The 27,779-nt window shown below is 43.0% G+C and overlaps 1 protein-coding gene across 1 annotated transcript in view; it reads left to right on the top strand.

Annotated features, from left to right (window-relative positions):
- The window catches only part of WNT11 (Wnt family member 11), a 378,109-nt gene that overhangs the window by 279,327 nt on the left and 71,003 nt on the right, over nt 1-27,779 (top strand). The gene's annotated exons all lie outside the window — the stretch shown is intronic.

A 27,779-nucleotide genomic window follows, 5' to 3' on the forward strand; every position in this document is an offset into this window, starting at 1 on the left:
ATGTTGGCCTGGACTTCAGAATGATCAGGGGGGACTCCACTCATGATTGGTCAGCAGTCTGACTTGGAGTCAGCTACTTTCACACTATGAGTTCTGTCTGTGAGCCAGTCTGCAACCCACCTAGAGATATAGGGGCTGATGCCTAGCTTAGTGAGTTTTTCTATGATTCCTGAGTGGGGAATGGTATTAAAGGCCTTGGCCAGATCAAGGTAGGCTGTATGGACCACCTTGCCTTTATCCACAGCTCTGGTGGCTGACTCACAGAAGTCGACCAAGTTGAGCAGGCATGATCTACCCTTCAGAAAAAACAAACTGTGTAGTATCCAGAGTCTGGAGCTTCCTTATATCCTTGTTTATTAGGTCCATGATGATGTGTTCCATAGCTTTGCATATCAGACTCATCAGGCTAATTGGGCGATAATTCCCGGGGTCTGTAGTCGCTCGCCCTTTGTGGAGAGGGATGACTGTAGCAGTGCACCATATGGTGGGGACAAAGCCTGAGTTGAGGCACACAGGTGAGGTGCCAGTTCACTTTGTATTTCATGCAGAACACAGCCAGGGATATTGTCAGGTCCCATAGAAGCTGTATTCTTGGCCTTGGACAGTGCTGTTTTAACCTGTGCAGCCATAATACTGGGTGCCTGGCAACATACTGATATTGTAACTGGTCCTTTGGGGGGGGGGTAGGGGTAAAGTTAGCACTGAATCTCTCGGCCAGTATGTTGGCAATATCTGTTGGCTCAGTATAGGAGGTACCATTGTGCAGTAGCTCAGAGCAAATCTGGGTATTGCCGTGGAGATTCTTTACCTAACTATAGAAGGCCTTGTGGTTGTCTTTACTATCTGCTGCAGTTATGTTTTCATAGCTAGCTTTAGAGGATTTGATGAGGGATCTCAACCTTTTGTTGAGGCTGATAAGGGAGTTTTTCCAGTCTTGGGACTTAGCCTTATTCCACATCAGTTTCCTCCTTCTGTTGTAGTCTTTTTATGGTAGGGGACCATCAGATTGGCTTACTTTTTTTGAGGAGAGATCCATGCATTTGTGTAAGTGTGCGTGCAGTGCATTGGTGTATGATTTGGCAGTCATGCAACTATTCTCCATTTGCATGGGTGCCGTGAAGTTAGCCACCTCTGCTTTTAGGAGCCCAAATTTAGCTTTGGAGACGTTTTTCATGGTGGTTACCTTTGTTGGGGGGGGGGGGGGGGGGATTTCCAAGGTGATTAGTTTGTGGTTGGATCTAACCAGGGAGGAGTTGACTATTGGTGTAGACCAACGGTCACCCATGTTAGTAATGACCAGGTCAAGGATGTTGCTACATCTAGTGGGGATAATAATGAGCTGGTCCAGAGCATTGGAAATAATGAATTCCAAAAAGCATTGGGCAAGTGTATTGGTACTTCTTAACTGTTCAGAGTTTAATACAACAACAACTGAATCTGGAAATATAATCATTGATAAGTATAATTCTTGTCACAGCAGGAATAGGGTGGGTGGGAGGGAGAAAACCAGTTTCAGAAGAGATCATTACTGATGAGGCCCACCACCATTGTGTCAGCAAACTTGATGATGTGATTTGTATTGTACCTGGCTGTATAATCATGTGTTAAAAGAGTGAACAGCAAGGGACTTAGTACACATCCTTGTGGGACTCCAGTGTTAAGAGTGATGCTAACTAAGGAGTTATTTCCTAGGTTCATAGGTTCATAGGTAAGTACTAGGATATCTGCCCGAGGGCATCTATAAGCCTAGCCAGAATGTGTTGGCTTTTGCCTCCCCCTTAGATTAGTTCCCTGTGCCTCGGTCCAGCAGAGCCATTAGTTCCCTGTGCCTCTGTCCAGCAGAGCCACTGCAGTGATCCCCAGGGTAAATTTTCTGTTTCCCATCCACTCATCAAAGTTTCTCTTGAAGAGTGTTAGTGAGGGGCTCTGCCTAATGTAGATTGGAATCCTGTTCCAAAGCATGGGAAATCTCTGGGACAGGAATCTATCCCTCCAGCACATCCTATTTATCGCTGTGGTAAGGTTTAGATCTCCTCAGCCTGTGGCTCTTGGGGATTTGTTTTTTTTTTTTTTTTTTTTAGGTGGAGCATGTCCATCAATTCTGGGTTGGACATGGCCTTGTATGTCAGGCAGAGATCACCTCTGAGTAAGCGGTATGCAATCAAGTACAGCTGGAGTTTCTTCAGTCGGGCTGCATAGGGCATCTGTTTGAGGCCAGTAATCCTCTTGGTGAGGTACTTCTGTGGTCTTTCCAGCTGTTGCAGGTGTCTTGTAAGGTACATCCCAAATGGGGTGTTGTACTCTATGATGCGTCTGATGATTGATGAGTAGAGGGGCACAATAACCTCTTTTGTTCTAGATGCGAACCCTTTTGTGATTAGGTGGGTCACATAGAAGGATTTTCTAACCACCTTGGCAATATGATTATCAAAGGAGATTGCTATCTACATGGGTTCCCAGATCCCTTATTACATTTTCTGTATTTAGGGGACTACCATGTATGTGGTAGTTCTTGGGTACTTTGTTTTTTCCAAAGGGGATGACTATGCACTTTTTGGCATTTAGCTTGAGGCTATGATTTTGACATCAGGTATCCGTCTTAGTGAGACCCTTCTGGAGGATGTCTGTATCAGCTGGAGAGTCAGTTATGGCCCCCAGTTTGCAGTCATCTGCAAACTTGGTCAGCCATAGTCCTCCTGTGCTTGTCTGTACCTCTGAGAAGTATATACCGAACAAGAGGGATCCCAGGACTGAGCCCTGGGGGACGCCACTTGTAACTGGTTTAGAGTCAGACCTAGAGCCTGCAACTCTCACCTTGTGGGTTCTATCCATGAGCCAATTGGCAACCCATCTCGTGACATAGGGGTTTATGTTCAGGCTGGTGAGCTTGTCTTTAATACCAGAATGGGGAATGGTGTTGAAAGCCTTTATGAGGTCTAGGTAGGCTGTGTGGACCTCCTTTTCCTCATCTAAAGCCTTGGTAACTGTCTCAAAGAAGTCCACCAGGTTTAGGGGGCATGATCTGCCCTTAACAAAGCCAAACTGGCTAGGGTCCAATGTTTGAAGGTTCCCAATGTCTCTGTTAATGAATTCCATGATGATGCACTCCATAGCCTTGCAGACCAGGCTAGTCAGGCTTATAGGGTGATAGTTCCCGGGGTGCATTGTGGTTCCACCTTTGTGGAGCAGGATAATGGTTGCTGTGCGCCACTCTATGGGTACTTAGCCTGTAGAGAGACTGAGTTTGAACAGAGTGTTTAGGTGAGGGGTTAGTGCACTTTGGAGCTCATGTAAGACACAGCCTGGGACACCATCTGGTCCCACTGAAGCTGTATTTTTGGCTTTAGATAGGGCTGTTTTAACCTGTGTGTCACTGATTGCCAGGGCACTACTTCTTCTGGTATGGTTATGGGCCCTTTAGGGGGTGAGAGGGGGGTGAAGTTTTCACTAAACCTGTCTGCCAGAATGTTGGCAATATCAGTCAGTTCAGTGTGTTTTGTGCCATTCTGCACTAACTCAGAGCAGATCTGAGAGTTTCCACTTAGGTTTTTGACATAGCTAAGTAACGCTTTGTGGTTATCTTTGGATTCCTTGGCAATTTTTCTTTCGAAGCTAGCCTTGGATGATTTCATGAGGGATTGTAGTTTCTTGCTGATAGTAATCAGGGATATCTTTCCTTCTTGGGATTTTACTCTTTTCTGTACTAGTTTCCTCCATCTATTGTATAGCTTGTTTATGGCAGGGGTCCACCAGACTGGTTTCCTTTTCTTGGAGGAGTGAGTCTTGGTTTTGCTTGGGAAAGCATGATCCATGCATTCTTGCAGGTGCTCATAGAGTGCCTTTGTAAGGGATTCAGCAGCTTGGACAGCATTGTCCTTTAGCATGGGGGCTGTGAACCTTTCCACCTCGGTCTTAAGTAATGTGAAGTTTGCTTTTGAAAAGTTTTTAATGGTGGTTTCCTTGATTGGGGTTGGGGGCAGAATGTGGATATCCAGAGTGATTAGTCTATGGTCTGATCTTACCAGTGAGGGTTTGACCTCCAGTGTAGAACACCGGTCGCCCATGTTGGTGATGACCAGGTCCAATATGTTGTCACCTCTGGTGGGGGGTGTTGACCAGTTGATCCAGGGCATTCAAGTTTATAAATTCTAGGAAGCGTTGGGCAAGGTAGTTAGTACTTGTGTATTTCTCCCAGTTAATGTTTGGGTAATTGAAATCACCCAATATTAGGGCGTTTGGTAGGACCTTCATATTTTTCAGTGTTTCCAGAAATGCAGAATGGGGGTACTGGGTCATGTTGGGTGATCTGTAGCAAGCTACAATTTGAATTACAGTTTTGCCTGTTGTTAGTTGCACATGGATGATCTCTGAGGCATTGTGCTGTGCCACTAACCTGGAGGTGTGGGTATCCTTGATGAATATGGATACACCCCCACCTTTTCTGCTTCAGTCCGGGTTCTGTGGCCGAAAAGTATGGTATGAGTTATAGCCTGGTAGTGCTGGGGTGCTCTCAGGAGCCTTAAACCAAGTTTCTGTTACTGTGTCATATGCAGACTTTCTGAGCTCTGTCTGTGAGAAAGTCAAGAATCCAGTTACAAAGTGAATTGTTTACACCTAGTTGGAGTATCTTCATTAGCAGATGAAGAGGGAAGACCATGTTAAAAGCAGAGCTGAAGTCAATGAATTCTTGTAGGTGCTTTTATTCTCAAGGTGTTCCAGCGATAGATGGAGTGCTAGAGAGATGGCATCTGCTGTAGAGCAGTTTGATCGATAAGCAAACTGCAGAGGGTCAAGATCAGCAGGCAGCCCAGATGTTATGGCATCCTTGACCAGCCTTTCAAAACACTTCATTACTGTGTAGGTAATGGCTACACGGCGGTAGTCATTTAGGCAAGATAGTGGAGACTTCTTTGGTAATGGAATGATTGTTGTATCATTGAAGCATTTCAGAACTATTTGCTGACTCAGAGAGTTATTGAAGATACCCCTGAGGACATTGGTTGCACTGTACAGTCCCTGAGCACACACCCTAGGATGTTGTCAGGCACTGCTGCTTTTCTTGGGTTAACTCTGCGCAGTGCCCTCTGGACATTGGCTGGTTTGAGGGAGAGTATTTTTCTTGGGTTAACTCTGCACAGTGCCCTCTGGACAGCAGCTGGGTTGAGGGTGAGCATTTTTCTTGGGTTAACTCTGCGCAGTGCCCTCTGGACATCAGCTGGGTTGAGGGTGAGCATCTTCTTGTTATGGCCGATGGGCATTTTCTTTGCTGTTTTTCTGTTCCCTTCCTCGAATCTGCTGAAGAAGACATTCAGCTTATTTAGGAATTCCTTGTTGTCCTCACATTGTGAAGACAGTGGTCTGTAGTCAGTTATGGACTGCATATCCTGTCATAGGCACCTGGGGTGTTTTTATTCAGAGAAGTAGCTCTGGATCTTTCTGCCATAGGTGCATTTTGCTTCCCTCACTCCCTTGTTCAGAGTTGCTCTGGCTGTTCTGAGGGCTTCCCTGTCTCCAGACCTGAAGGCTGCAGTCCTTGCTTTCAGTAGTTCATGCACCTCTCTCGTCAACCAGGATTTCTTGTTGGCTCGTGTTGTGATGGTTCTGGTGACTGTCACATCATCCACACATTTCCTGATGTTGCCCATCACTGCATCAGTGTACTCCTCCAGGTTGATACACTGGTTTTCAGTAGCCACCTTCTTGAATATGCTCCTGTCTGTGCTTTTGAAATAGTCCTGGAGTGCTGAGACTGCACCCTCTGACCATACGCTTACTTGCTTAACTGTTGGTCTCCCTCTAGTTAGCAATGCTTTATATGCTGGTAATAAAAATATGGAGAGATGGTCAGAGTTTCCCAGGTATGGGTAAAGCACTGCCTTAAATGCCAGCTTAACATTGCTGAATATCGTGTCCAGTGTGTTCTCACCCCTTGTTGCAAAGTTCACATACTGGAAACAGTGAGGCAGAAATGTTTTCAAGCTGGCCTGATTAAAGTCACCTACCACTATATGAACACAGTCTGGACTCCTGTTTTGCAGTTAATTTATAGCCTGGTATAATGTGGTCATTGCCTCATTTGAATTAGCACTGGGAGGAATGTAGACAGCTGTGGTGCAGATACTGTTGAATTCCCTGGTTAAATAAAAGGGTAACTCTAGCCCAAACCTCAAATCTTATCATCGGCCTGTCTAATTCATCCATTTCTTCATCTGAGAGCTCCTTTCCTTTCCATTTCTTTATTCTGGGCCTAGTTATCTGAGCATTTTCTTTAAACATCATGTGGAAGAAGCCCTACATTTTCTTCTTCTTGTTTTCACCCTCTTCATCTATTTGCCCTGTCTAGCTGGACAATCGCTCTCTCCTCTCTTTCTGTTTTTAGTCTCAGTGCTAATGCCTTTCCTGATTTTTTCCCTTGTAGCTATGATAATTCTTTTTTTTTAGCTATTTCCCTTTTAATTTGTGCAGTCTCTAGGCTTTCTGTATAGCTTTTGATTCTGAGTTCTTTCAGTTCTGCCATTTAGTTGCCCCTCTGAATTATCCATAATTGTCCGCACTTGCCTTAGTTCCTGCACCCATATTCTTAGTTTATCCTCTTTTTGTTTTTCCTGCATTTCCCTGCCTCTTGCATTATCCAGCCTCTTATCACCACCTTCATCCCATCCCACTCGAGATTGTTGCCATTAGTTTGTTTTCCTGGATTTCTGTTATGATTCTTCTCATCTTTCCTAAGCATCCTCTGTCAGTCTTCTGTTTTCCATTTTGAAATATTCCACTTCCAGTGTCTTTGGCATCTCTTTCCAAGCCATATCAGCAACTCCATTAGCAATGGAGCATAGTCAGAGATTGATTTTACCTACCTTATTTTGGTCCCTCTTTTCTTACCAGGAACTAATCTCGCCTGCTTCCCTATTCTATTTACCTTCTGTAGAAGGTGAACTGTTTTTCTTCCTCGTGTTGGTCTCTCCAGATGTCGACCTACCCTTCATTTCTCATTTCTTTCTTTAGGTCATTTTGTTTGTTGGTGTTGTAGTTTCTACATCCTCTTCCTGTACATTTCTGGTTTTAGTGCTACATTATAACCGCCTCCTATACATTCCATTTGGACCAGGGTTACTGACTGATTTCAGGGTGTGGAGAATCATTCAAAAAAGTTTCTATTGCTTTTATTTCATAGGTTCATAGGTGTTTACTAGGCTAACGACCACAAGGGCCTTTTTAAGCCTAGCCATGCATCCCAAATATCTGACAAGTTCTGGGACCCTTGATAAGTGTAAGCAGGGGCCTAGGAGATGAACCATTTACAAGTGGGGATCTGGAAAAGGGACCATTTACAAGTTGCCTGTGTCCATTAGAGACATAGGTGCCAAACCAGGGATTAATTTCCTGTTCCCGATCCAGCTGTCCAAGTTACACTTGAATTGGGTTAGAAAAGAACTCCGCTTTACATGGACTGGGATCCTGTTCAAGAGACGGGGTAGTGTCTGGGATACATACCTGTCTCTCTAGTGGTCCTTATGTCGCAGACAAGGCTTAAGTCTTTAGAATGGGTAATTCTGGTACTATTTGTTTTGTGGTTATGCAGGAGGTCCATCAGAGTGGGGTCTGACAATGCACTGTATGCCAGTCATAGATCTCCCCTTAACAGCCTGTAGAAGACAGAATACAGGGATAGGGCCTTGAGGCGGTCTGCATAGGACATGTTACTTATGCCCTGTATACTTTTAGTGAGGAACCTCTGTGGATATTCCAGTTGTTGGATATGCCTGGTTAGGTACATACCAAAGGGAGCATTGTACTCAGTGCTAAGTCTGATGAATGCTGAACACAGTGGACCAATGACTTCCTTGGACCTAGATGCAATACCTTTGTTTATAAGTTGTACAATGTAGAAAGATTTCCTCACAACTGCAGGCACGTGATGGTGAAAGTCTAGATTACTGTCTATGTGGGTCCCCAAGTCCTTGACTACTGGGTCAGCTCTAAGGGGTGTGTTGTTAATATGATAGTTGCCAGGGGTGGATGACTTTCTGAAGGATACTATTATCGATTTTTTGGCATTTAGTTTTAGTCCATGGCTCTGACACCAGCTGTTTCTTTGTGTCAGCCCTTCCTGGAGAACATTTTGGTAGTATGGGATTCAATGACAGCTCCTAATGTGCAGTCATCTGGAAATTTAGTCAGCCAGAGACCACTGGCATTGGCCTTGACTTCAGAGAAGTAAATGCCATAAAGGAGCGGTATAAGGACCGATCCCTAAGGAACACCACTTGTGACTGGCCTCTTTGTAGAGGTGGACTCCCCAATTGGGGACTCCCCAATCTTGGGTTCTGTCTGTGAACTGGATAGCTATCTGCTGGGTGACATACGGGATTGTACCTAACCTTTTGAGTTTGTCAAAAATGCCCAAGTCGGGTATTGTGTCAAATGCCTTGGCCAGGTCAAGGTGGGCAGTGTGAGCCATTTTTCTCTCATTCATTGCTTTGGTGACATTCTCAAAGAAGTCCACCAAGTTGAACAGACATGACCTGCCCTTGACGAAACCAAACTGGGTTGGGTCTAGTGTCTGGAGGTTTACCATATTGTTACTGATCATTTACATGATAATTCTTTCCATGGCTTTGCATGTAAGACTAGTGATATTTATGAGTCTGTAGTTTCCAGGGTCTGTAGATGGCCCACCTTTGTGCAGAGGGATGACTGTTGCTGTTCTCCATTCATGAGGCACAAAGCCTGTTTAGAGGCTACAGTTAAATAGTAATTCCAGAGGGTCTGGTAGGTCATATTTCATGCTATTTAGCAGGCATCCTGATATATTGCCTGGACCCACTGATGCAGTGCTCTTGGCCTTAGAGAGAGCATTAAGGGTCTGTTCCCTAGTGATAGCAGAGGGAGTTATATTTGATGGTATTTCCTGAGGGAAGGTTGAAGGGGAGAAAGGAGTAAAATTGTAGCTGAATTTATTGGCCAGTAGGTTTGCTATTCTTCTGGCTCAGTATATGTGGCTGCCTTTACAATGAGCTCTGCACAAAACTGTGTATTGCCTTTGAGGCTGCGGACATAGCTAAAGAATGCCTTGTGATTGCCCTTGGCCTGGGAGGCCAAAATTACCTCAAATTTAGTTTTGGTAGACTTTGTCTTCTGAGTTGTTTGTTTACTTTGATGAGAGTGTTTTTATCCTGATGGGTCCTGCATCTCCTAATTTTTGCCATGATTGTCACCCTTCTGTTGCACAGCCTATTGATTTTGTGATTCCCCCAGGGTGGCTTGTTTCTTGAGTTAGCTCTGTACTTCTTCCTGATGGGTACAGCTGCCTCTATGCAGCTATTAACATGCTTATATAGGGCTTCTGTGAACAGTTCTGCATTGGCAGTAGTGTTCTCAGGGTTTATGGGGCTTGAAATTTTTCCAGGTTATCGCTTGCTAGCAGGAAGTTAGCCTTAGAATAGTTCCTGAATATCACAGGTTTAGCTAGGGGTCCAAGATTTATTTTTACTTCAAAAGTAAACATTTTTTTGTCTGACCTTACCAGGGAAGACATTACACTAGGGGGTGTACAGCACTCTCCAGTATTAGTGAGGACCAGATCCAGTATGGTTGCACCTCTGGTTGGTGTATTAACAGTGTGGTCCAGGGAGTTTGCGTTTACAAAATCCAGGAATTTCTGTGCCTGTATGTTTGGTGTCATATAGGATTCCCAGTTAATAGTGTGGTAATTAAAGTAACCCATGAATACGGTATTTGGTTGGATGGTGAGCGTTTCCAATAAGTTTAAATACATGGTATGGGATTCCTGGGACATAGAGGGTGACCTATAGCTTGCAAAGAAGTGGTATGCGATTTTTGCCTATGGTGATTTAAACATGGAGCAGCTCAAGTGCATTGTCCTGTTTGACCAGCCTTGAGTTATATTTATTTTTGCTGTTAATCAAAACACCTCCACCTTTAGTCCCTGACTGTGCAGTAACTGTTCTAAATGTGTGGAAGGCATTATAACCTTGCACTGTTGATATGCTCTCTGCAGTTTTAAACCATGTCTAAGTGAAGAGAGCTTTTAGGGAGTGGAGTTTTTTGTTTAGACTCCTAACATTGAGCAGTAATACCTTTAGATTTTCTTGGTTTTGATTTGCTATGTCAGAAGTGCTTTCAGTTGGCATTGCCAAAAAAAGGCACTATAGGGGAAGAGAATGTTTAGGTAATATTTAAAAGCCTAAAGGGGAGAGGTGCAGACCATCCCTGGCAAAGCAGCATGGTGTGTTGACCATCTCCTTCCACGCTGACAAATATTGCACCCCCTTAGAATGACTCCAGAAACTAAGCCACTTATTAATGTCAGTCATCTTTTGTACATATTGTGGCATCATCCATGGAGAGGGTAAAATGCTGCTCAATGCTAGGCTCATAAAAGCCTTGGACACACATTCCGAGAGCTCCATGATGTCTCTCTTCTTATACTCTAGGCAGGTATGTCTCAGGTCATTTACACCCACATGGACTATGACTGAGTCATACTGGTACTTGTGGTCCAGTGACCTGATTGCATGCACAATGTGGTGGATCCTAGCCCCTGACAAGCAACTGACTGTGACTTTCTCCTTTCTCAGCCAGTGAGAGGGACATCAGTGTGTCTCATGATGGAGTCTTGAATAACCAGAATGTTTGATTGTGTGGTGTCTTGCTTTATGGTCTTAAAAGTAGAGGCTCCATGAAATGTAACTGTTATGTGTTGATGTGGGTGTTGTTTTGAAAGAGTGGCATTTGGTGCATATCTTTCTTAATTTCTCCCCCCACTTTCCCCTTCCATATTAATCACCATCCTTCTTCGCTTTTCCTCATATTTATTTTCTTAACTAATATTCCCCTCCTAAACAGAATGGCGACTTCCTTCTTCCCACCCTCCTTATATTATCTGCCACCGCAGTTCTGGACGGTCACTTTTTATCAGCTTTTCTAATTCCCTTCCTTTAGTTTTGCCTCCTGTAATAAGCTGATATCTCCATCTGATATTATACATTTTTTGATAATTCTATTCCTATTGACTCCATTTTCTGGGCTTCTGCACTTGGTTCTTAAGAATTCTATAGCTGATTGTCTATTTCTAAGAGTTACCAGGCCTCCTTCTGAGTTTTCCCTGTGGCCTAATGTCTTGTAATATCTGTCATCAGTTTAGCTGGAAACCACAGTCTCGAGTTTACACCTTTTCTTTTTGTTCTTATTATATTGTATTATTCTCTGTTTTGATGGAGTTTTGCTGCATAGTCTGCAATGATCCCGATTCTTTGCCATCCAGGCCTGTTAACTTTGTCACTCTTGCAGTCATTTGAATCTATATCTTTGTAGTGTAAGAGTTCAGCTTGCATAACACGTATCGGCTGGCTTTTCTCTACTTGTGTTCTCCCTGATGTTCATCGTGCATTACAGCTGCAGTAATTACATATGGGTTTTCAGCCGCAGGTCCTGGTCGGCCGAATTCCAAAGTCTTGGTCCGGCGTCGGTTGTTGTCGCGTACTCTTCTTACGTCATGAAGGCTAGAGTATAAAAGACACAGCCGACGCCATCTTCTTCAGTCTTTTTTGCCGTGCGGTGCCCGAAGCAGAAGCAGTTCGCAAGTGCCGGTCGGCCAGCTCCTGAATTACAAAAAAATTTGGAACCGAAGTCTTCATTAAAGCTAAGTACCCCGTTGGGGAATCTTTTCTTGCCTCAGACCGATGTCAGAAAAAGTTAATAATTGTATTTCTTGTGGGAAGCAAATACCGCATAAGGATTTCCATTCCCTTTGCATACCTTGTTTGGGCCCAGACCACGACGTCTCGGGCTGCCGCTTTGTGCTACCTTCAATAACGCACTATCAAGCGTCGAGGCGGAGTTCGCCCAACACTATTTTGGCAAGCGTTTAATTATAAAATGTCGTCGGATACTCCGACTACCGCTATGTCCGAAAACACAAAGAAAGGACCGTCAGTCGAGAACTGCGGTCTCCACCCGACACCATGCGAAACAAGCTCCGGTGGGCCGGTTCTCAGTGAGACGCCTTACCACTCCCTGACTACCGACCACATTCCCTCGGCGGGGTCTTCTGTACCTGAGACCGCTGGTTCTTGGTCCTTTCCCAAACTAAACGGCCCTGCTCATGTCGAACCCACCAATGTGGATAGATCTACATCCACCCATGGTGTATTTAGGCCTTCATCTTCATTCTCCATCAAGGCCTTTACAAAAGCCAAATCAGCCAAGCAACTTTCTAGGCCTGCCTCACAAGGCCCAAGACCTGGGCCCACACCTAAGAAGCACATGCTTAAAATGGCTGAAGACCTGATCACTCTTATCAGAGGCTCACAGGCCCCTCCGGACAAGAGACCCAGAGTAGAGGAGGATTCTCCTCCTCTGACCAAGAATCCATTTTATCAGAACATTCTGATGCTGAAGAACAATCTTATTCACCCTTTGAGGATTCGGATGCAGAGCAGTCTATTCCTTCTGTATCCCCCCCTGAGGATTTTTCCTTTGGGGAAACTTTACACTCCTTGAGAGAGCACTTCCATTGGGAAGGCCAAGACTTTTCAGACTCAAGAAAGGCTTAGGAATTCCTCTGGTTACCTCAGCATAGACCTCTGGCTATTCCTCCTGTTTTGGAGGTTTTGGATGATGTATACTCGGAGGCCTGTCTAAATCCTGATTCTCTGCCTCCTGCACCAGTTAAGCTGGATAGGTATTACAGAGTTCCTAATTCTCATCAGTTCCTCTATAAAGGCCATAATGCAGACCCTGAAACTATTTCTCAAGGCCCTAAAGGAATTAAGGCTTCCACGGCAAGAATCCACTACCTGGAAAGGGAATCTAGATCTCTAGAAAGGTGGGGTAAGAAGGTTTACACCTCGACCACCCTTGCCATGAGGGCCTTAAACTGCCAGTTTCATATGATTAAATATCAGCAATTTCTGTTATCACAATTAAAAACCAAAATGTCACAGCCTGAACAACCAGATTTAAAAGAGTTGCAGGATATGATGCATAGTGCTGAACAAGTGGGCAAGCACACCTTACAATGTGGTTATGATGCACTAGAGGCCTCCAGCAGATCGGCCGCCACTGGAGCAGTCATTTGCAGACATGCATGGCTAAGGGAACAAAATCTTCCAGACCAGGTGAAAGCAAAAATTCTGGATGCACCGTTACATAAGGATGTTCTTTTTGGTGGTAATGCTGAGGATATTTTACGAAAATGGAAGAAAAGGCAAAATCTATGCAAACTGTCAAAGCTTTCTTACAGGTTCAGCCACCAAGGTTCAGCAGAAATTGGCCGTCAAAAACTGGTCCTTTCCAACCACTGACAAAGCCCAAAGAGGCAGATACAGACGGAAGGGGCAGAGGACAACCCCAAGGGTCCTACAGAGGCAGACAATGGCAATCACCAACACCAAGAAGTGGTGACGACAGTGCACAGCAGTACAGAAAGCAGACTCAATGACTCCCTCATTTCCATGCCAAGCAGAATTCAACTGGCAGCACCTTTGGGAGGAAAACTGGCACTATTTGCAAACAATTGGCATATTGTCACAACAGACAAATGGATTCTGGACATAATAAACAGAGGCTACAAATTTCATTTTCACACTCTTCCAAAATGAGAGGCATGCCAAACCTACCACAAAATCAAAGGGTAGAGGCACAACTACAAATCGCAAAGCTCCTAAACATGAGGGCTATACAAAAGGTACCTACGCACCAACAAGCACAAGGTTTTTATTCAAGGCTTTTTCTGGTGCCAAGAAAGGAAGCGACTGGAGACCCATTCTGGACTTATCCATTCTCAACACATTTCTTCTAGTACCAAAATTCAAGATGCTCACATTACAGCAACTCCTTCCCATGCTGGGCAAGGGTTTTGGCTGGTAACATTGGACCTCAAGGAGGCATACCTGCATGTCCCAATCAGACAAAGTTGCAGAAGATACCTCAGATTTCTTGCAGGTTCAAACCACTATCAATTCTCTGCATTGCCCTTTGGCTTATCTACTGCGCCCAGAGTATTCACCAAGTGCCTGGCATCAGTGATTGCATACTGCAGACTTCAAGGGATACAAATTTACCCTTATCTGGACGACTGCCTGATCCAAGCGGACAGCAAACACGAACTTCTCAAACATCTGGCATATGTGACACGCTTACTGCTTTCTCTGGGATACACCATCAACAAGGAGAAATCAAAGCTAACACCCTCTCAGAAAATAACCTTCCTGGGTGCCAACTTGGACACAAACACCCAGATGGCTTACCTAACAACAGAAAAACAAGGGCAACTATCTCATTACTTCAAAATGCTTGCAAAAAGTACCAGGCTTACTGCAAGGAAAATCCTGCAGGCTCTGGGATTCATGGCATCTTGCATTCTTCTAATCCCATGTGCAAAGCTGCACATGAGGAAACTTCAATGGTACCTAAAAAATCTATGGTCTCAACACAGTCACAGCTTAGAAGTGGAGATTCCAATAATTCCCTGTCTTCAAAAGGAATTCATATGGTGGGCCCAAGCATGCCAAGTAAACAAAGGCCTCCCATTTTGCAAGCCTCAAGCTACACAAGTCATAACCACAGATGCCTCAGATTACGCCTGGGGGGCGCACATGAAGGACAGGTGCATTCAGGGCAGATGGCCCAAAACAGAAAAGCACCTTCACATCAATCAAAAAGAAATGCTGGCAGTAATAAATGCAATTTCAGCGTTCAGAGAATTCCTGCATCCAGGACAACTGCTCATAAGAACAGACAACACCACAGTAATGTGGTACATAAACAAACAAGGAGGGACTCATTCATACCCCTTGTGCAGACTAACCATGACTCTTTGGAATCTAGCTCTGGAAAGACAAATAGAACTTCAGGCTCAGTACCTGCCAGGAATGGAAAACACACTGGCAGACACTCTGAGCAGGCATATGACAGATCCTCACGAATGGAAGCTACATCCACACGTATTCATGCAGATTGTTCAAGCGTGGGAGGCCAGACATAGACCTATTTGCCTCCCACAAAATCATCAATTAAAAAGTTTTGCTCAAGGACCTCCCACCCAAAGGCTTGGAAAGTGGACGCCTCTCATTCACATGGACAACTTGGTCAGTTTATGCTTCCCCACCACTACCTCTGCTGCCCAAGGTGCTTTTGAAAGCAAGAACAGACAAGCCGATGATACTGATTGCTCCAGATTGGCCGAGACAACATTGGTACCCACTATTGAGGAGCCTAACACACACTCCTCCGTGGCCCCTGCCTCTAACACCTCTACTGCTGACGCAGAACAATTTCAAAACCCTACACAGTCAGCTGAAAACTCTCAGCCTAGCTGCATGGAAAATTCCTTAACTTCACATCAGACACTACTCTCCAAAGAAGTGCAGGATGTCATTTTGGAGGCTAGAAGACCATCTACAAGAAAAGCTTACTCCAAAATGGAAGCGGTTTTGCTGTTGGAATGAAGAACGAGGACAGGATCCTAGAAAATTAAACCTGCCTCAGATTTTACAGTACCTAACTGAACTTTTGAGCAAGGGACTTTCCTTTTCCTCAATCAAGATACATGCCTCAGCAATCTCTGCAGAATTCAATATGGATCCTCCTTTATTCCCACACCCACTTCGACAGTTCCTCAGAGGGGCTAAGAACATAAGGCCTCCAAGGAAACAACCAGTGCCAGCTTGGGACCTTAACTATGTACTGGAAAAATTGACATTGCCTCCCTTTGAACCAGCTGCTTCAGAATTACAATATTTGTCCTGGAAAACAGCTTTTCTCCTGGCCATCACTTCAGCTCGTAGGGTATCTGAGTTACAGGCCCTCATGGCGGTGCAGCCATTCCTCATATTCCATCAGGACAGGGTTTCCCTTGCACTAACCCTTCCTTTATGCCTAAAGTAGTATCTAGGGTAGCCCTAAACCAGGCCATACACCTTCCTACCTTCTACTCTAATCCTCAAAACAAAGGAGAGGCTGCTTCATTCTTTAGATATCCATAGGCAGCTACGTTACTACTTGGACAGAACCAAGCCATTCAGAAAATCAGATCAACTCCTAGTTTCCTATGCTGTGGGGTCAAGGAAACCTGTAACTAAACAGACCATTTCCAAGTGGATTGGTCACTGCATACGCTTCTGTTATTCCTATCATGGAAAGCTCATACCTACTGGTATCAGATCACACTCCACTAGGGCCACAGCCACCTCTACAGCCTTCCTCAGAGGAGTGCCTACTAAAGATATCTTGGAGGCAGCCACTTGGAGTTCTGTACATACCTTCACAAAGCATTACCATCTGCCTTTATACTCCAGAACAAGAGCAGGCTTTGCCACTGCAGTTTTGCAGGGCATTCTAGCTCAACCCAGTTCCGTATAGTACCTACCACCCTATACATAGCTTTGGGATTCTACCCATATGTAATTACTGCAGCTGTAATGCACGATGAACATAGTACAGTTTTGTACCTACCATAAATGTAGATGTTCGAGGGCTATTACAGCTGCAGTACAGGTTTCCCACCCTCCTTCCCCTCTTGGTAAGACCTTGGGGTTTGAATACCTATTCATACCTGCTGACTGGGTTATCCTACTATGTTTTATTTGCTTACTTTTGTGTATTACACTAATTTATGTATTGCCTTCCTTTTGGGGGCACCTGACATCTGGGGCAAGAAAGACTGAAGAAGATGGCGTCGGCTGTGTCTTTTATACTCTAGCCTTCATGACGTAAGAAGAGTACGCGACAACAACCGACGCCGGACCAAGACTTTGGAATTCGGCCGACCGAGGGACCGCCTGCCGGCTGAAAACCCATATGTAATTACTGCAGCTGTAATAGCCCTCGAACATCTACATTTATGGTAGGTACAAAACTGTACTTTCTGTGGATTTTATCTATTTCTAGATTCAGTGCTTTGGGGGTTTAATGGAGACATTATCACAGTTTTAAAAAGTTGTTTACTTCTTCCCCAGTTATTTCCTCCCTGATTTTGATGACTCAGGTATTTACTTTTGGATCTGTTTTCCTATAAATCCATTTCGCTCTTTAGCTTCGATGCCTCCCTGCTCCAGGATTTTTAGCCTGCCCATTCATCGTGCTAATTATTCATCTGTATTTTCATACACTACAGAAAAAGTGGAAGCAGCATCTTCGTTGAGGACACAAAAACTGAAATTTTATTAAGTGCTTTTTGTCTTAAAACCAGTGCCAGACTTCATCAGATAAAACCTGGCCCACAAAAAATGCAGAAACTTTTATACAAAAGTCATGCCCCACCTCATAATGACATCATCTTAAAGGCATACAAAAAAATAACATTTTCTGATGTTCATCGTGTTACCCTGCTGCAGTCATCACACTTGGATTATCCTGTCGTCAGGCGGTCCCGCAGTCGGCCGGAATTCCAAAGTCTTGGTCCGGCATCGGTTGCTGTCGCTTCTTCACTGACGTCAGTGTGCCAGAGGTATATATAATGCATCCAACGCCATTTTCTTCAGTCTTTCTTGCCGCGCGGTGCCCGAAGCAGAAGCAGTTCGCAAGTGCCAGTCGGCCGACTCCTGAGATTTTCAAAGTCGAATTTCAGATCCGAAGTCTTCAATAAAGCTAAGTACCCTGTTGGGGAAACTTTTCTTGCCTCAGACCGATGTCAGAAAAAGTTAACAATTGTATTTCTTGTGGGAAGCAAATACCTCATAAGGATTTTCATTCTTACTGCATACCTTGCCTAGGCCCAGACCACGACGTCACTGGTTGTCGTTTTTGTGCTAGGTTTAATAAGCGTACCATAAAAAGACGCTTTGATTTCGCAAGACACTACTTCGGTAGAAAATTTAACTAAACTATGCCGTCGGAGCAACCGACTACCGGCATACACAAAAAACGTAGGGATAAGGACAGGCAGCCTAGACTCAAGCCAGACTCCGAGGCCTCGGCTGGTCCGGTCTCCGGTTCACCGGTCTTCAGTGAGGCTCCGACGCAGCCCCTGACTACCGCAATGCTGGAACCCGAGACCACTTCGGAGCTTTTGGCGGAGAGTGCTAGGCCGATGCAGCCATTTTGTTTAGCTCCTACCGACGACACTGCTGATAAAGATGTCGGTACTGCAGAAACACCTTCGGTTTCTGAAGGCGTCTTCAGACCGACGACACTCACCATAAAAACGTATCCTAAGACTAAGACTCCTATTAAACCTAAAATGACTGCACTTCAGTCTCCTGTTCAAGGCCCCATGCCTAAGAAACAGATGCTCAAAATGGCTGAAGATTTGATCTCTTTAATCAGGGGTTCCCAACCTCTACCCGACAAAAGGCCTAGACAAGAGGAAGATTATGCCTCCTCTGAACAAGTGTCTATTTCCTCAGGCTCCTCTGAGGACCAAGATTACTCCTTCTCCCCTTATGAAGATTCTGATGCTGAGGATTCTATTCTCTCAGCTTCTCCCCCTGAAGACTACTCCTTTGGGGAAACTTTACACACTATGAGGGAACATTTTCACTGGGAAGGTCAGGACTACTCTGACTCAAAGAAAAGGCTCAGAGAGTTTCATTTACTCCCCCAGCACAGACCACTTGCCATCCCCCCACTTTTAGACATTGTGGATGATGTTTACTTAGAATCCAGTTTGAACCCAGATTCTCTGTCTCCTGCTCCAGCAAAACCTGACAGATACTATAGAGTGCCTGATTCCCACAAATTCCTTTATAAAAGCCCTGTTGCTGATCCAGAGACTATCTCTCAGGGTCCCAAAGGGGCTAAGGCTTCTATGGCAAAAAATCCTGTACCCTCTGAAAGGGACTCCAGAGCACTAGACAGGTGGGGGAAAAAGGTTTACACCTCAGCCACTCTAGCTATGAGGGCACTAAATTGCCAATTTCACATGCTAAAATATCAGCAATTTCTAATGTCTCAGTTAAAACAAAAAATGAGCACACTCCCTCAACAGTCTGATTTGAAAGAAATGCAGGATCTGTTGCATGCAACTGAACAGGTGGGCAAACATACTTTACAATGTGGGTTTGATTCTTTGGAAGCTTCCTGCAGAGTAGCTGTCACTGGGTCAGTTATATGTAGGCATGCTTGGTTAAAGGAACAAACCCTGCCTGATCATGTTAAAGCAAAGCTTCTAGATGCTCCCTTACAGCAGGATGTTCTTTTTGGAGTTAAAGCAGAAGAAGTCTTAAAGAAAATGGAGGATAAGGCAAAATCTATGCAGACAGTCAAAGATTTTCTACAGGTACAGCCCCCTCGCTTCAGCAGAAATTGGCCAACAAAAAATTGGTCCTTTCCAGCTACTGACAGACCACAGAGGGGTACATACAGACGTCCAAGAGGCAGAGGACAACCACAAGCCCAGTACAAACCTCGTCAATGGGGCACTGCAACACAGAAGGGAGGAGAAGACAGGTCCCAAACTACCAGAAGGCAAACTCAATGACTTGCACCTCATCTGGCCAAGCAACACTCTCTTGGCAGCCCCCTTGGGAGGAAAACTCACACTTTTTTCAGACAACTGGCACATTGTCACAAAGGACAAATGGGTCCTAGACATAATTTCGCGAGGATACAGATTCCACTTTCACACTTTACCAATGAAAAGAGGAATGCCAAACCTGCCACAAAATCAATGCGCAGAGGCACAAAAACAAATTACAGCTCTCATGGACATGACAGCCATTCAACTGGTACATACACGGGAGCAAGGCCAAGGATTTTACTTAAGACTCTTTCTAGTCCCCAGAAAGGACAATGCTTGGAGACCAATTCTGGACCTTTCAATTCTAAACACTTACTTACAAGTACCCAAATTCAAGATGCTAACACTACAGCAGCTACTTCCCATGTTGGGCAAGAAAGCATGGCTAGTAACGTTGGACCTCAAGGAGGCATACCTGCATGTCCCTATCAGACAAAGTTGCAGAAGATACCTCCATTTCAATGCAGGTTCAACCCATTACCAAATCTCTGCACTGCCCTTTGGCTTATCTACTGCGCCCAGGGTCTTCACAAAATGCCTGGCACCAGTAATTGCATACTGCAGACAAAGAGGAATTCAAATATACCCATACCTGGACGGCTGCCTCATCCAAGCAGAAAGCAAGGACATCCTCTTACAATATCTGGCTTTTGTAAAACATCTTCTAAGTTGCCTGGGGTACACAGTAAACGAAAAGAAATCAAAACTAGTACCCTCACAAAATATGACATTCCTGGGTGCCAGCTTGAATACAACGGCCCAGAAGGCTTATCTGATGCCAGACAAACAACTACAACTGACTCAATATTTCAAAACAATGGCAACAAAGACCCAACTCCCTGCAAGAAAAATTCTGCAGGCCTTGGGCTTCATGGCATCTTGCATATTACTAATACCATTTGCAAAGCTGCATATGAGGAAATTACAGTGGTACCTAAAAAGCGTATGGACTCAACACAGCCACAGCTTGGACACAATGAAATCTCTCATTCCCTGCCTACAACAGGAGTTTCTATGGTGGTCACAGGCATGTCACCTCAACAAGGGTCAGCCTTTCACCTTGCCCCCAGCCAGGCAAACTATGACAACAGATGCATTGGACTAAGCCTGGGGGGCACACATGGCAGGACAGTGCGTTCAAGGTGTATGGACTGCAGATCAAAGGAATCTGCACATCAATCAAAAAGAGATGCTAGCTGTACAGAATGCTCTGACAGCCTTCAAGAATCTATTACATCCAGGACAACTTACAATAAGGACGGACAACACCACAATAATGTGGTGCATAAACAAACAAGGGGGTACACACTCCTACCCTCTATGCAGGCAAGCAATGACCTTGTGGAACACAGCTCTGGCTTATCAAGTTCAGTTACAAGCTCAATTCCTGCCAGGAAAAAAGAACACATTGGCAGACGACCTCAGCAGAAACAGACTCATTTGATAAAATTAAACACGTTATATGGCATGAGAATATGTATTGGATAACATTAGATGTACAAAGTTTATATACAAATATTCAACATGTTTTTGGATTAGAGGCAATATTGCTTCAGATGGGTAACACTCCATTTACACATTATATATTAGATTTGGTGAAATTCTGCCTAGAGAATAATTATTTTTTCTTTGAAGATCAAGTTTTTCACCAGATTCAAGGTACAGCCATGGGTGCACCATTTGCACCCATGTATGCTAATATCTTTATGGGCTTAGTAGAAAAGGAATGTATTTATAATAAATTGTTTTTTAAAAATCATGTTAAGCTTTATTTTAGATACATAGACGATTTAGTATTTTTATGTGAAGATGGTTTTCATTTATTACATACCTTTGTGGAGGAAATTCAAGTTAATAGATTTGGCATAATTTTTGATGGTTTACAATATGGTCCGAAAGTTTCTTTTTTGGATATCAATTTATGTGGACAAATAGGAATGAATATCATTACTAGTATTCATAGGAAGTTTGGTACAGTTAATGAATTTTTAATGGGCACTAGCTGTCACCCTACACAAACTATGGACTCTTTACCATATGGAGAGTTTCTAAGAATTTCTAGATTATGTAATGATGAAAGTAATTTTTTGAAGGAAATTGAACAAACAAGAAACATGTTTATCACTAGAAAGTATGATATTAGAGTAATTGATAAAGATATCCAAAAGGTATTTAATATTAGATATAATAAGAATAGATATAGGAGATTTTTTAGGAATAGGCAATATAATGGGGTGTGTAATAATGTAGAGTTAGAAAAATTTTTTGTAGTTTCTACATATAATATTTGTAGTAGGGACATTAGGCATTGTTTTTTATATTTTTGGGAGTTTCTAAGGAATTTTGAAGAATTAACAGGTCTAGCTAACAAGAAGGTAGTTTTTCCCACAAGAGGGAAGAAATGTTAAAGATTTGCTAGTTCATACTAGGTTTTCTAGACCTGTAAATAGAATGCCCTTGCAGATTCAGGAAAGAGGCTTTAAGCCTTGTGGGAAATGTAGTATATGTTGCTACACAGAAAATGTATTTCCTATATTAATAATATTCCTTTTCGCCTAACGGTGTATATAATTGTAGAACGGATGGGGTAGTTTATGTAATAAAGTGTGATTGTGAAAAATTTTATATTGGACAAACAAAAAGAATGTTTAAAGTGAGATTACTGGAACATTTGAGAGACATTCGGAATAATAGGGATGAGAGTCCTGTGGCTCAACATTTTAAAGAATATCATAATGGTAACCCTGTGGGTTTAAAAGCAACTGTTTTACAACAGATTTTTGTCTGTGATTATGATAAAGACAAGATTAAATGTCTGCTTTTAAAAAAAGAAGCTATTTTTATACTAAAATATGATACTTTGGCACCAAAAGGTTTGAATGTAGAATTTTGCTGGAAGAGCTTTCTTTAAAAAGTGTTGTATGGTTTTAAATTTTGAGTGCATTAATTGTTTAATTGTTTAATTGTTAATTGATGGTGTGTATATATATACTGTGGGTATGTATTAATTGTTACTCCTTGAAGGCTGTTGGTGGCCGAGGCGCTAGAGAGAGAAATAAACCTTTTTACTGGATTCCTGTTTTTTCGTTTTTGTGGTGAAGCAAGTTTTGTACTGGTGCCTTCCTTGCACCTTGGTGCTTTGGTGTTGTATTTCCTAACAAAGACCCAACTCCCTGCAAGAAAAATTCTGCAGGCCTTGGGCTTCATGGCATCTTGCATACTACTAATACCATTTGCAAAGCTGCATATGAGGAAATTACAGTGGTACCTAAAAAGCGTATGGACTCAACACAGCCACAGCTTGGACACAATGAAATCTCTCATTCCCTGCCTACAACAGGAGTTTCTATGGTGGTCACAGGCATGTCACCTCAACAAGGGTCAGCCTTTCACCTTGCCCCCAGCCAGGCAAACTATGACAACATATGCATTGGACTAAGCCTGGGGGGCACACATGGCAGGACAGTGCGTTCAAGGTGTATGGACTGCAGATCAAAGGAATCTGCACATCAATCAAAAGAGATGCTAGCTGTACAGAATGCTCTGACAGCCTTCAAGAATCTATTACATCCAGGACAACTTACAATAAGGACGGACAACACCACAATAATGTGGTGCATAAACAAACAAGGGGGTACACACTCCTACCCTCTATGCAGGCAAGCAATGACCTTGTGGAACACAGCTCTGGCTTATCAAGTTCAGTTACAAGCTCAATTCCTGCCAGGAAAAAAGAACACATTGGCAGACGACCTCAGCAGAAACATCATGGATCCCCACGAGTGGAAACTGGATCCACAAGTATTTACAATGATAACTCAAAAATGGGGCCTTCCAGACATAGACCTGTTTGCCAGTCCTCAAAACTATCGGCTAACAAAATTTTGTACAAGGACACTTCACCATCAAGCTTGGAAAGTGGACGCACTCTCATTCAGTTGGAAAAACCTGACAGTATATGCCTTCCCTCCATTGCCTCTCCTCACAAAGGTGCTTCTGAAAGTCAGAAAGGAGAGACCACGACTGATACTCATAGCCCCAGACTGGCCACGCCAGCACTGGTACCCACTATTGAGGAATATGGCCCAGGGCCCACCTTGGATTTTACCACAAACTGCCCATTTGCTCACACAGCAAAACAATCAGATTCTTCACAGCCAGCTCAAAACCTTAAATCTGGCTGCATGGCAAATCACCTAAGCATCCAGCCAGCTCCTCTTTCCCAAGCAGTTATGGATGTTATTCTGGAAGCTACTAGGCCCAACACCAGGAAGGCCTATTCGGATAAATGGAAAAGGTTTTGTGCCTGGAACCAAGCTAAAGGCCAAAACACACTTCAGCCTCACATGCCTCAGATTCTACAGTACTTAACTGAGATGTTGCACAAAGGACTTTCTTTTTCTTCCATTAAAATCCATGCATCAGCTATTTCAGCCCACTACAACATGGATCCACCCTTATTTTCCCATCCACTTCTAAGGCAGTTCCTCAGAGGGGCAAAAAACATTAGGCCCCCCAGGAGAGCTCCTACACCAACATGGGACCTCAATTTTGTTCTGGAGAAACTTACGCTACCTCCATTCGAACCAGATTTCTCTGCAGATCTACAGTTTCTATCATGGAAGACTGCCCTGCTGCTAGCAATAACTTCAGCTGGAAGAGTCTCAGAGCTGCAAGCACTAATGGCAGCGGAACCTTTCCTCATTTTCCATTAAGACAGTTTCTCTACGAACTAATCCTTCCTTCATGCCTAAGGTGGTTTCCAGTGTGGCTTTAAATCAAACCATCCACTTACCCACCTTCTTCCCAAATCCACAGAACAAAGGAGAAAGACTCCTGCATTCCTTGGACATTCACAGACAACCTCGTTACTACTTGGATAAAACTAAGACTTTCAGAAAATCTGACCAGCTCTTTGTATCCTATGCTACAGCTTCACAAGGGAAGGCTATATCAAAACAAACCATTTCCAAATGGATAGGGTATCGCATTCGTTTTTGCTATACCCATCATGGAAAACCAGTTCCTGCTACCATTAGGCCCCACTCTACCAGGGCAACAGCTACATCTACAGCCTTCCTCAGGGGGGTTCCAACCAAGGACATTCTGGAAGCTGCAACTTGGAGTTCAGTACACACCTTTACCAAACACCATCACTTACCACTTTACTCTAAGACTAGAGCTGGCTTCACCACTGCAGTTCTGCAGGGCCTTCTAGCCTCCTCTAACCCTCTATAACTCCTCCACCCATCCTTAGCTTTGGGATTCTACCCAAGTGTGATGACTGCAGAAGGGTAACACGATGAACATAGTACAGTTTTGTACCTACCATAAATATAGATGTTCGAGTGTATACCCTGCTGCAGTCCAGGTTACCCTCCCTCCATCCCCTCTGATCTAACTGGCTAAATCTCTACAATACCTTCCTGATGTATTTGCTTATAGCTGGAGGGATTTTGTGTTTGTGCAAAAATGACTGAATTTGGTACTAATTACTGACCACCTTTTTGGGGGGACCTGACATCTGGGGCAAGAAAAACTAAAGAAAATGGCGTTGGATGCATTATATATACCCCTGGCGCACTGACGTCAGGGAAGAAGCAACAGCAACTGATGCCAGACCAAGACTTTGGAATTCCGGCCGACTGCGGGACCGCCTGATGACAGGATAACCCAAGTGTGATGACTGCAGCAGGGTGTACACTCGAACATCTACATTTATGGTAGGTACAAAACTGTACTTTACTACTTTTCTCAAATTTAAAGCATTTCAAAGGTAATTTTACTTTTAATTTTTAACTGACACTTTTATTTTTGTTAAAACATTATTTTTTAAAATGTTTTTATAAGTAAATATTTAAATATATTTTTGACATGGTTTATTTATTGTTTTGTATGCCTTTAAGATGATGTCATTGTGAGGTGGGGTATAACTTTTGTATAAAAGTTTCTGCTTTTTTGTGGGCCACTTTATGCAGATTTTGTGTTTTCTTTTCTTCATCTTTATTTTTCACTTTCTTTCTCTCTTAAGTTTATCGTGTAGTCTTCTCATTTTTTTGTTGTTGTTGGGCCTCTGTTTTTTCCCTAATGAGGATTGTATCCCTGGAAACTCCCGCTTCCTTCTGAATTAATCTTCCTATGCTAATGCTAGATTTGCTTCTTTTGGTTGATCTATTGTTTCTCTTCCATTTACAGACTATTCCCTTCATTTATTTTGTTGTTTTGTGCACTTTTCTCTATATTTTGACTTTTTTTCTCCTTAGGCCAGAAGGAAGTGTTCTGGATTAGGCAGCTATCATTATTGGTTCCTCCAATGAATTGCGATTAATTTATATTCTTATAGTGCTTCGATATTATTCTGTCTTACTGGGTACATTATAGAAAAAAGTCTTAACTCCAGTCCAGTTACAAGAACACACTCACTGGGTATGATACTTTTGTTTTAAACCAAGCATCTTTGATTTCTTAATACTACGTAATGTATCATCTTTCCACTACCTAAAACCAAAATGCCCTCTGTCCAGGCGTTCAGGAATTTCATAAGATTTAAGAACCATTGAATTGACATTGATATTAACTAATGCTAGTATTATAATTTTCAAGTCTTAACAAAGTCAAGCAAAAGAATAAAATTGCTAATTAGCGACAAACCATGACCAGTTTCCACATCATCCAAGCACTTCTACTTTTTCTTACTTTTCCCAAAATCATTCGGAAAAGTATTAGAAGTGTGTTTCAGTAGTTATATTATATCTTTCACCATAAAAAAAAACAAAATAATTATGCTAAGTTACTGAAAAATAACAACTGGCTATTTAGAATGTGAACACGTCTTTTGAATTTATGTGCAAGTATAATATACAGTGAATATCAAAATCATACAAGACTGAGAAGAAGACATCATCCTATTAAAAAAAATGTAATCCTCAGGCACCCACTTCAGATCCTGGTTGTATTTGAGGTCCTGTCAATGAAAAGTATGAAGAATAAAGAAAAAAGACCCACTCTTGGGGAAGTCTTGTTTGTCAAAGCGTGAAATCCTAGCACACTGCAGCATCATTTATTTAATGAGGCATCAGAGACCAATTTCACTTTCATTTTTTTAGACCATAGAAGTGAAGGCAAATCTGGTCTCTGGTACCTTATTATGGAATATATGGCAACAGTTCGATTGGTCAAATACTGATTTGCTCATCCAATTGAACTGACTAGTACATTTACCAAACATTCAATTTAGCAAATGTTTATGTAGCTGAGCATCCATGTTACTGAAAAAGGTAAGTGGTAGTCAGTTAGGGTCGGGAGTGTGTGTGTGTGTGTGTGTGTGTGTGTGTGTGTGTGTGTGTGTGTGTGTGTGTGTGTGTGTGTGTGTGTGTGTGTGTGTGTCTTTATTGGTTAAAGTTAGAGTTAGGATTAGGTAAGGGGGATACTGTTAGTGTTGTATATATAGATCACTGTGTGTGTGTGTGTGTGTGTGTGTGTGTGTGTGTGTGTGTGTGTGTGTGTGTGTGTGTGTGTGTGTGTGTGTGTGTGTGTGTGTGTGTGTGTGTGTGTGTGTGTGTGTGTGCTCATGTGTGTGTGTGTGTGCATGCTCATGTGTGTGTGACAATGCATGAGCTGGCTAGTTAGGATTAGGTTAGGGGATAGTTTTAATGGTGTGTTTGCTTGAATATGTATGCCTTCTGTGTCTGAGTGTGCTGTTTAGTGGTACTTCTAGAGAAAAGGTTTTGCTTATGGTAATTTGCAGAGCTGGGGTTAGGGGTAGGAAGAAGGTTAGGGTTAGCACACATGAGTAAGGCTGGACAAGACCAAAAAAGCTCCAATAATTTATTGAAATGATAAAACGAAATGACCGCTTTCATCTCAACTAGATCTGATTAAGTCTTCTTGTTGAGACGAAAGCGCTCGTTTCGTGTTATCATTTTAATAAATTATTGGAGCTTTTTTGGTTGTGGTTCGAACCCTTCTTTCATCTCAATTTTTGGGTTTGATTGTGATTTTTTGTCTTTTTAAGGCTGGACAACGACAGAGAAAAACCCCTTTCTGTAAAAGTACTGCTATTTAGACAAATTGTTCCTCTTGTAGTATTAGGTTTTTGTTGTTGTTCTTATTTTTCTGATTGATAATAAATTAGCAAAGTTAATTTTCATTTAGTTGGTTTGGCACTCGGCAGTGATCAATGAAAGTGGTGTTAATACCTCTGCACATACCTCTCAACTGTACAGATTTTCGCAGAATGTCCAGATTTTTGCCTCATTTTTGGTCTTTTTTTCATAAAATTGTAGTTTTTCTGGCA

Source organism: Protopterus annectens, chromosome 5.part1 (genome assembly GCF_019279795.1).
Source record: "Protopterus annectens isolate FY-2018-M chromosome 5.part1, PAN1.0, whole genome shotgun sequence".
Classification (NCBI taxonomy): domain Eukaryota; kingdom Metazoa; phylum Chordata; order Ceratodontiformes; family Protopteridae; genus Protopterus; species Protopterus annectens.